The sequence below is a fragment of the Schistocerca cancellata genome, chromosome 3 (genome assembly GCF_023864275.1).
Source record: "Schistocerca cancellata isolate TAMUIC-IGC-003103 chromosome 3, iqSchCanc2.1, whole genome shotgun sequence".
Classification (NCBI taxonomy): domain Eukaryota; kingdom Metazoa; phylum Arthropoda; class Insecta; order Orthoptera; family Acrididae; genus Schistocerca; species Schistocerca cancellata.
Genome location: NC_064628.1, coordinates 403,202,783 through 403,212,984, shown reverse-complemented (window position 1 = coordinate 403,212,984; position 10,202 = coordinate 403,202,783).

Here is a 10,202-nt window from a genome sequence, read left to right as displayed (position 1 = left end):
CAAAATTTTCCTGTTTACTATCTGATCCTCACAAATACCTGGCCAAAATATTATAGCACACACAGTAACTATCACATAAAATTTGATCACAGGCCTTTTAAAATTCTTTATAGCCTATGACAACAATTCTAAATACTTGCTTACAGCAGCAGTTCTAAATACTGCTTGCAGTGCTTTCCTGTTTGCTTACTATTCAGTCACAGCATTTGCTACTGATGGCTGCTGTGTGCTGTGAAATGGCATCTTCTTGATCTATTTTTCTCCATCATGTGTTCCAGCCTCTTCTTTTTTTGGTTTTATTTCGTGTAATGTTTGCCTCTGGAGATCTTAAACAGTTCTTTGTAGCAGTCATATCTTTTACACTGTGCCACCGTTTCTCATCACGTTACTTATGAGTCGATATATCTTTCAGTTATTTGCTGTGGGCGTATCTAATGGTCTAAACAGTTGATTTACTTGTGAACACTTGTAAGTTTGCTCCACCCTTCGCTTCTTCATTGTGGTTGTATCTGAAAATTGAAATGTCCTGTCAGAAGTAAGTCACTTGTAAAACCTCCCCCAGTAGTGGTTATTATAAAGCTGTTGTAATTAGTTTTCTGTTGAAATTATTGACATCAGACTACATTTTTAATGACAGCACTGGAGGACCGACTTATGCCCAAAGTGCATGCACCACACTGTTGACATCCCTGATGATACATGCCCTAATGAAACGCCTTTTGTTTCTGCAAGCTTGTTCCCCAACAAAAGAGTAAAATGATTAGAAAAGTCTCTTGAAATTACACATGGTTTAAATGAACATTGGATTTATGCTAAGTTCAGTGTCAAATATCTCTATGTTGCGTAGCCTGCATTCACACCACAGTTTCCATCCATGCGATTTAACTTGAGTTAGACTTTACTCATTGGTTTGATACAGTTACCATAATATTTTGAATATTTCCTTTATCAAACACAAAATTAGCATTTACACAGTTGTTATACTCTAGTACCCGATGGTGCCCTTGCACCTGGGCTGGCACCCGCTCAGTATGTTTGCTCAGACTGGACTGCCTCGTTCCCCTGCAGCAGACACCAAAACTACACCTCTCTCATAACACAGAGCATCCTCATGTTGTCTGTGCTGCTACAGCCTGAGAGACAAGCAAGTTTAGATTTGACATGTTACATACAGGATCAATATCCATACCTTACAACTGGCAGTATCTCAAAAATTGATGCCAATTGACCCGCAAAAGCCTACTAACCTTATTCCACATAATTCCACGTACCAGTGTTAAGTGTGTAATCTAGAAACATACTACTACAGCCCCCTATATACTGCTTCTGAAGAACCAGGGAGATGAGATTAAACTAATTGCAGTATACACAGAGGCATTGAAGCAGTCGTTATTCCTGTGCTCCGTATGCAGACTGCAGGAGAAGTTACCTAATACATCTTACAGTGGAAAATACTCCCTGCAATGCACTTCAGTGCGGTCTGCAGGATGCACATGTGCATATAAATGTAGATGCAGAAAACAAAGTAAGAGGATGATGAGAACTGACAGAAAGGTGAATGGAAAGACTGCAGAGTAAGGGAGGCAAACAAGGCAATTTCGTGAGTGCGACAGTCAGACGGGCCAGAGGATGAAAGAGGCAGGCAGGAAATGCTGCTTGATCCTTATTAAATTAAAAATCTTCAAGCTGAAGGCTGCTTTAATCATTGTAGCCCTTTACTAAGCATGGTCCTATTCCAGGTGGTGTGCCATTGCCTTCCTTCGACCTCTGAACTAACTTCCCCAGCCAGTTACAGGGGAATACACAGTTTCAGCAATACAGTGCAACTTCTCATGTTTCACATCAACAAAGATTTTCAGACATGAAGGAAGTGGTAAGTAACAGATAAAAATCGTACAACCAGTAACAGAAAGTAAATCTGTGCTTGGCCATTGTTTATAGAGGTCAACTGAAATGATGCTAAGGTCAAACACAACTGCTGTCTCCACAAAATCATATTGTTTCTCCTCATCAATTTTTTTATGTCTTTGGTTACTTAGTACTGAGAATTGTCAGAAATACTCATAGCCTGTGGGAAATGGCACAGAAACTGTTTTTTTTATGACTGCTTGTGGAATAGATTTTATTGAGCAGATGTCAGGGCCATGAATAAGAATAAGCTAGAAGGTGCAGTCAAATGAAAATGAGATAGATGGCAAAAATTAAGTAAACTGTTTATTATTCCAAATGTAATCACCATACCTGTTAATACATACATTCCACCATGAGGCAATATGATCAATGCCTTTGCTGAAAAACATTTGTGGTTGCCTGTCACAATGATGTTATTGACAATAAGCGGCAAAAATATGTATTATGCACTTACAAGAATCATCACTGTCCTGCAACATAGAAACAGTTCATTGAGTGGTAGTTACGTAAAATCTTAATCTCTACTTACTGAGCTGTGGCCGGTTCGCATTGATGCTGTTTGTTCTTTGGCAGTTTGTTGCAATTCAGTGGCGTCTTATTTTTCCCTGAGTTACTACCCTAAAAAGTTGCTAACTTGCCTCCATCAGTGGCAGCAGCAGCACTTATTGATACTAGTACTGCTGTACCATCTTTGGTGTGACCGCTATATTTGCTATATTTCCATGTGGTGGTGTGTGTGGCAGTTGGTCAGTTGGGACAGAGCAGCGAGGAAGTCTCCGTGGCACGAGGTCAGGCCGGGACCACTGGTGATGTGCAAGTGCTGTCAGATCGTGAGGCAGTAGCTACAAAGTTCGTTGCCCACTGAATCTGGCCACTGAAGTTGAGTGATCAGTTAACCTGTTATGAAACCTCAACTGCTGTGACATCTCTTTGTTCATTGTCGATTGCTGCTTCCTGGGCCATTCCGGCTAGCAGCAATGTATGGTTTGTTGGAGTTGGCAAAATTTTGCAGCCATCTTCCTGGTGGTCTTTAACTATTAAATAGGTTGTTACTTGTCAGTGAAGTGCACCAGCAGTATTTTCTGCCTTGTGGCTGTTAACGCCCCAGTTACCTGCCCTGGTTGTTAGCATAGTTTTCCGGCAGTGTGTTTTTCCTTAACATGTTGATGCTGTCCAGCATGGCGTGTAGTTCGACAGCCTTTTAATTGTTTGTTCATATTTTTTCTTAAAAGTGGTTATTGTGCCTTGGCTGTTTGTTTGAGGCCAATTTTTAAGATGAAGTGTGGCTGGTATCTTCGTCCTTGGCTGATATTTTCCGTTGTCGTACAGTTGGTTGGGCAGAAGGGAATTGATTAGGTTGTTGGTCAGTCCTTCAGCCATCCCTGGGTTGGGTTGCCATCTGATTATTTAACCTTACTCTTGGCTGCCTGTCTCACATCACTTTACCTTAGAGCAACCTCCTCAGGCTGATCCTTCGAACACTTCTGAGCACCACTGTTCTGTTGGTTTTAGATTGTGATTTTCATTTTAGTCTGAAGTACTGTGTGAGGCCTCCAGCCATCTATTAATTTAGTTTGTTTTAATTTTAAGATAAGGCCTTCAGATGACTTAAATTAAAGTTTGAAGATTGATTTGTTTAATAACTAAAATTTTCAAAGTTTGTTCTATCTGAAATTCTTGTTTTCAGGCCCTAAGTCCTGAGTTGTTCAATGTTCAGTGTGTGGCCTTCAGCCGAGCTTTTACATGAAATATTTTTAAGATAATCTTAAATTAAAATTTTGAAAATTAATTTGTTTATTTTATTTTATTTTTTTAAATTGCTCTATCTGAAACTCTTCTTATCCAGCCCTGAGTTGTTCAATGTCTTGTGTGTGGCCTCCAGCCAAGTATTTATGTGAAATTTTTTTTTTTAAGTAAGGCCTTCAGCCGCGTGTATTCTTTAAAGCAGTTTTTACAACTTGTGTCCAGGCCTTCTGCCATTCTTGTTCTTGGTGTCGTTATCAGATATCATAAGTTTTCTTAACTAAGCCTTCAGCCATATTGTTTTAATTTGATCCTTTTAAGGCAATGTGTAATTAAGTGGTTCTTAGGAAACTAAAAGTTTGTGTGTTTCGTCCAACTAAAAGTAACTGATTACGGCCACCTCCACTACCATAACCTGATCCGCTCTGTCCTGCGAAACCAGATTTCGCTTATCTTCTAGTTGGCTTTAGTGGTCCACAGGCTAAAATTCATTTGTCAAAACTTTGCAGTATAGAGGTCCAGATTTTGCTTTGTAAATGACTGAATACTAATTGTTTGCTCTTGCTGATTTATTACACCATTTTCTTTAATGCAAACATAATTTATGTCACACTCTTAATCACATAGTAATTATTTCATTCCCATAGCTCTTCAAATTAGATTCATATTTTTAACAGTTAGAACAGACAATGTACATAGGCCTATGCCATAACTTCACAGAACAGTTATGAAACATGACTTAACTGAGTGGAGGCATAACCACAACCATCACTTGACACACACTGCCTCATATGGCTTCCAATTATAACCACAGACCATTATACACCAAATATAATTGTCAAAGAAGCTCCACAGCTGCAAAATACTAATGCGAATTCTTTACAGATGAATGGAAAAACTAGTAGAAGCCGACCTCGGGGAAGATCAGTTTGGATTCCGTAGAAATATTGGATCACATGAGGCAATACTGACCCTACGACTTATCTTAGAAGCTAGATTAAGGAAAGGCAAACTTTCTAGCATTTGTAGACTTAGAGAAAGCTTTTGACAATGTTGACTGGAATACGCTCTTTCAAATTCTGAAGGTGGCAGGGGTAAAATACAGGGAGCAAAAGGCTATTTACAATTTGTACAGAAACCAGATGGCAGTTATAAGGGTCGAGGGACATGAAAGGAAAGCAGTGGTTGGGAAGGGAGTGAGAGAGGGTTGTAGCCTTTCCCCAATGTTATTCAATCTTTATATTGAGCAAGCAGTGAAGGAAACAAAAGAAAAATTCGCAGTAGGTATTAAAATCCGTGGAGAAGAAATAAAAACTTTGAGGTTTGCCAATGACATTGTAATTCTGTCAGAGACAGCAAAGGACTTGGAAGAGCAGTTGAACGGAATGGATAATGTCTTGAAAGGAGGATATAAGATGAACATCAACAAAAGCAAAACGAGGATAATGGAATGTAGTCGAATTAAGTTGGGTGATGCTGAGGGAATTAGATTAGGATATGAGACAATTAAAGTAGTAAAGGAGTTTTGCTATTTGGGGAGCAAAGTAACTAATGATGGTCGAAGTAGAGAGGATATAAAATGTAGACTGGCAGTGGCAAGGAAAGAGTTTCTGAAGAAGAGAAATTTATTAACATCAAATATAGATTTAAGTGTCAGGAAGTCATTTCTGAAAGTATTTGTATGGACTGTAGCCATGTATGGAAGTGAAACATGGACGATAAGTAGTTTAGACAAGATGAGAATAGAAACTTTTGAAATGTGGTGCTACAGAAGAATGCTGAAGATTAGATGGATAGATCACATAACTAATGAGGAGGTGTTGAATAGAATTGGGGAGAAGAGAAGTTTGTGGCACAACTTGACTGGAAGAAGGGATCGGTTGGTAGGTCATGTTCTGAGGCATCAAGGGATCACCAATGTAGTATTGGAGGGCAGCGTGGTGGGTAAAAATCGTAGAGGAAGACCAAGTGATGAATACACTTAGCAGATTCAAAAGGATGTAGGTTGCAGTAGGTACTGGGAGATGAAGAAGCTTGCACAGGATAGAGTAGCATGGAGAGCTGCATCAAACCGGTCTCAGGACTGAAGACCACAACAACAACAACAACAACAACAACAACATCGTTCTATACTGTGACATTAATTTTCTACATTAGAAATGCAGAGATTCATGTATTGTTGTATAATACATAACTTGTATTAACATTAATAATTATTTTGACATGATTTTGTTTAAGTTAAATGAGTTTTAGGAGATGACAGTCACATGTGTATGAGGTGTTCTTGCCTGTGTGAATGAATATGTGTCTGTGTTTCATTTTCTGATGAAGGCTTTGGTCAAAAGCTAATATGTAAGTGTCTTTTTGTTGTGCCTGTCTGCAACACAATGTGTCATCTTTGCTGTGAGTTGCATTCTACCTTTTCCTTATATTGTTGATATTCCAACCTGGACTTTCCCTTGTTTAATAACTAACAGTGTTGCTTTTATGACTGGATGCCAGACATCCATGTGGTACGTACCACTCCACTTCTGCGTCTGCACCCATGGTGGAGAGCTGAAGGCTTTCCAGACTCATTAGCAAACCAGCTCCACTGCCCACTACACAGGACATTCACCCCAACCTCTACAGGGCAGCATAAGCATGATTGTTGTTGTAATAAATATTTGTTTTTATTTTACATGTAGACAAATTAATTAATTCCAAAAATGAAGAAATGTCCATAAAATAATGTTATTGCAACATGCTGTAGAAAAAATGTTTTACATCTAACATGACTTTAATAAAATTCCAAAGTACACTTCCTGAGAAGATAATTTGTCTGAATTTGCAAAAATAATCTTAATGCAGAGTGTGATTACCCCCAAACAACAATACCTGACTCTGTAGTGTTTCAGGTTGGCTATGGCTGTATGGTGGTTTATTATACTTCACCTCATACATCAAACACTTAAATACATTGCGACCCGAATGCTCCTTTTATATACAATGAATGTTACTTACTGAATATTTGGTCACCATTAAATATTATTAATCAGGGACCACCTGCTCTCTGTCCTGAATTCTTATGCCTTCTTCCTCCAGCTTGGCTCAGACTTTGCCTGCTTACATACGCAGATAAAGCTGATGAAAATTAACTTCTCATTCTCACTTACTCCACCACATAAATAAGAAGTGAGATTCAATTCACCTTCTTATATTATCTTCAAAATTACAGCTCAATACATGATAAATGAAGACAGCTACTGACTCATATATTGTTTCTCTGTACTACTTACATAACAGATATGATATCCAACTTGATAATTAACAATTACAATACATTTATTGTCTTTGACATTTTGTGTTCTTAGATTTCATGGAGCTGTGCCTTCCGCATTGCCCACTCTATTGAACACCTGTCTCCACATAAGCGGAAGGGGTCATCTGGCTTCTACCCACTTCCATAAAGTCACTAGATTGTTAGTTCTGGTATCAGCACCTATGATTTAGAACAGCTTCCAACAGTGGGGTGCTCACCACATATCAGCTACTCTCTGTCATGAACATATTTTCTCTGACATGTGTATTTAGGGACATGATAGCTCTCATTCAAGGAATGAGATGTATCACTGTATATCCCTCCACTAAGAGAAAAGATGTCATGACCACACATTCGACTTTAGCTATTATACAAATCTTACATAAATAGACAAGATAACTTCACTATCACTTTCAGTTTTATCATTGTAATAAGTATTTCCTAGTCTTTGGTTTTTCCATTAACACACAGAGGGAGGGGGAGGGGGAGGGGGAGTGTGGAGGAGGGGGGTGCAGTTCAGTTCATTGAAGTGAAGTTTATAATCACTTTACAATAAATGTTGCTATTGGCATGGAAAACAGAGAAGTGACTCAGTGATAGAGGCATATGAATGTGGAAAGAGAGAATTCAGGGTTGGTCCACAAAGTTGAGAAGTAAGAAAGTGAAAAAGTAGAGTTAGGACATTGGACCCAAAGAAAGAAAGATGATAGATCCCAAAGACAGAATTCCTTACCCCAGGACACCCTCCCTGCCAGGTTCTTCATAGAGACGCCAGAGGATGCAGAGTCGTCAACATGCCCTACAGAGTGGTGATGTCCCAACTTCACCCAAATGGTCCCCAAAAGGTGAGTCCAACAGCCTGCTATCAAAACCCATAGAGAGTAAACAATAGCACTGTATTAACTGTGTGTGTTTTTGTGACTTATAATGTCTGCAAAACTCAAACCTCCTCTATAAAATGAACACAAACACACCCACAATACAATCATTAACTATATAAATTAAAAAAAATTACCTCATTCACATCATTCAGAGTAAAATACAATGTTTGACTGGGCTTCCAGTTGGATACTCCATTGTTTAAACCTCATTACCATCTCTATGTTTTACAGTCCTTTTTCTTTTCCCATAGTTGGCTCCACTAGCGATAATGCTTTTGGATGGGGAACTCCCTCAACTCTGTAGGAACCAACATACTTAGGAAAAAAATTACTAACCGCTTCGTTACTATTTGAGCTCACGTGATGATCATTGATTAACACTAGGTCTCCAATATTAAACTGTGGTACTTGTGCTTGCTCATTGTACCATTGGACTCGTAGATCCACACTGTCTATTAGGTTTTTTGTTACTTGTTTTTTGTCTATTGGCAAGGTTTTGTGTTTTGGCCAACTAAAGAATTTTAACAAAGGTTGTTCTATAAACTGTTTGTCCATTATTTCTATGGGTGATAGGCCTGTAGTTAGATGTGGCAGTTTGTTAATAATCATTCAAAACTTGGGAAACAATTTTGCCCAACCTGTGTATTACTTCCATCCCTAAAATTGTTTGGATTGATGTAAAGGGTTGTACAATTGTAGCCTCTCCCTTCTTGTCATTATTATTATTATTAAACATTTGTGTTACCACATTTCTTAAGTCACGTTGTTGTCGTCTCAACTATCCTGCCAGGTATTCAGTAACTTGGCAATAATTTACTTCTGATTTCTTTTGGAACTATTGGTTAAACTTACTATTTTCATGACCTGTATCCTCCTGATTTGGACTATTCTTTTCATTTTTCATGGTATCTAGATTTTTTGCAAATGATAACAACTCATTTACAATAGCCCAAGCCTAGTACAAAATTTCTTTATGTACATAACATGGTAGCCATCTCCCTAGTACTTCAGCTAAATGAACTTCATCCAGTGGTTTATTTAAATATTTAGGTCATGTTAGATGCCACTCAATATACTTTTTAAAACCTCCCCACAAACAATTGTAGTGTTTTGCATTAAATAATTCAAAAGTTAATTTTTTGTATCATTTGTGACCAGTACACTATTTAAAGTTCATGCACTTTCTTGAAATTTTTGAACTACTAGGGCCTGTACTTTTTCCTTCAAACCCATAAATATATCATGTGAAGAAATGAAATCTCCGTTCTCACCCCTTTGCTCTGACATCTGACCCCCTAAAATTTCACTCTCCTTTACTGCAAATTCCTGGAAACTGCGTACGTCAGTATGAATTACCAAATATGTTTGTGAATTTCGTTACATACAAGGTCACATTGTTGAAGCATTTCAGTATGAATTTCATTTTTAAAAGCATATAATTTATGATCTAGTGTATTCACTAAATGTTCTTCCAAATGCTCAAGCTTATCAAATTCAGCAAATCTGTTGTTCTTACTTTCAAGTACCTCCTCCTTGGATGACTGTACTTCATTGTTAATATCTTTAAATTTATTTTGTATCTTCTTATTAGTTTCCTCATTAAGAGTTTATATCTGCTTAATAAATTCATCAATTTTTTCTAAAATTATTTCTAAATTTATTTCTCCTGATGTGGTCATCTTTCATGTGATGACAGCAATAAAAAAATATTTTATAACTCGTCTCAACTTGGTTATTATCTATATTGATGTTTTTAATTTTAAAATTAATTTTATTCTACACCTGTCTTATTGTATCACTCACAACCCATAAAACTTTCTTAATTGGTTGGAAGCTCAGCAGCTCCCTGTTAACTTTATACTGCATGCAAGCAATGGACTGCACATTGACTGCTAGTTCCTCATGGCTGCATGCTGCCAACATGTTGCGTGCGGTCTGCAATCTCTGGACAACTGCATGCTGCTGATTAGCTGTGTGTAGACTGCAGTGTGCCAATGACTGCATGTGTGCTGCTATCTTATAGATTGCATGCTATTGTTGGGTGAATACTGGTTAATTTCTTCCCAATGGAATTCCTCTCACTTTTTCACTCAATTTTATTACTAATTACTGATTCAGTTTGATGTCTGTGCTGTATAGAAAGTCTTGTTTTATTCCTGTTGCCCTTGGCAATGTGTTTTCTCTTGGAATTTTCTTAAAATTTTTTCTTGAGATTGGGCTTTTTCAGTGTTGTTCATCTGTCTTTTAGCTGCTAAGGTTGCCATGTGAAATGTTTCAGGTTGGCTTGGGCTGTATGGTGGTTTATTGTACTTCACATCATGCACCAAACACTTAAATAACTTGCCACCTGAATGATCCTTTTATAC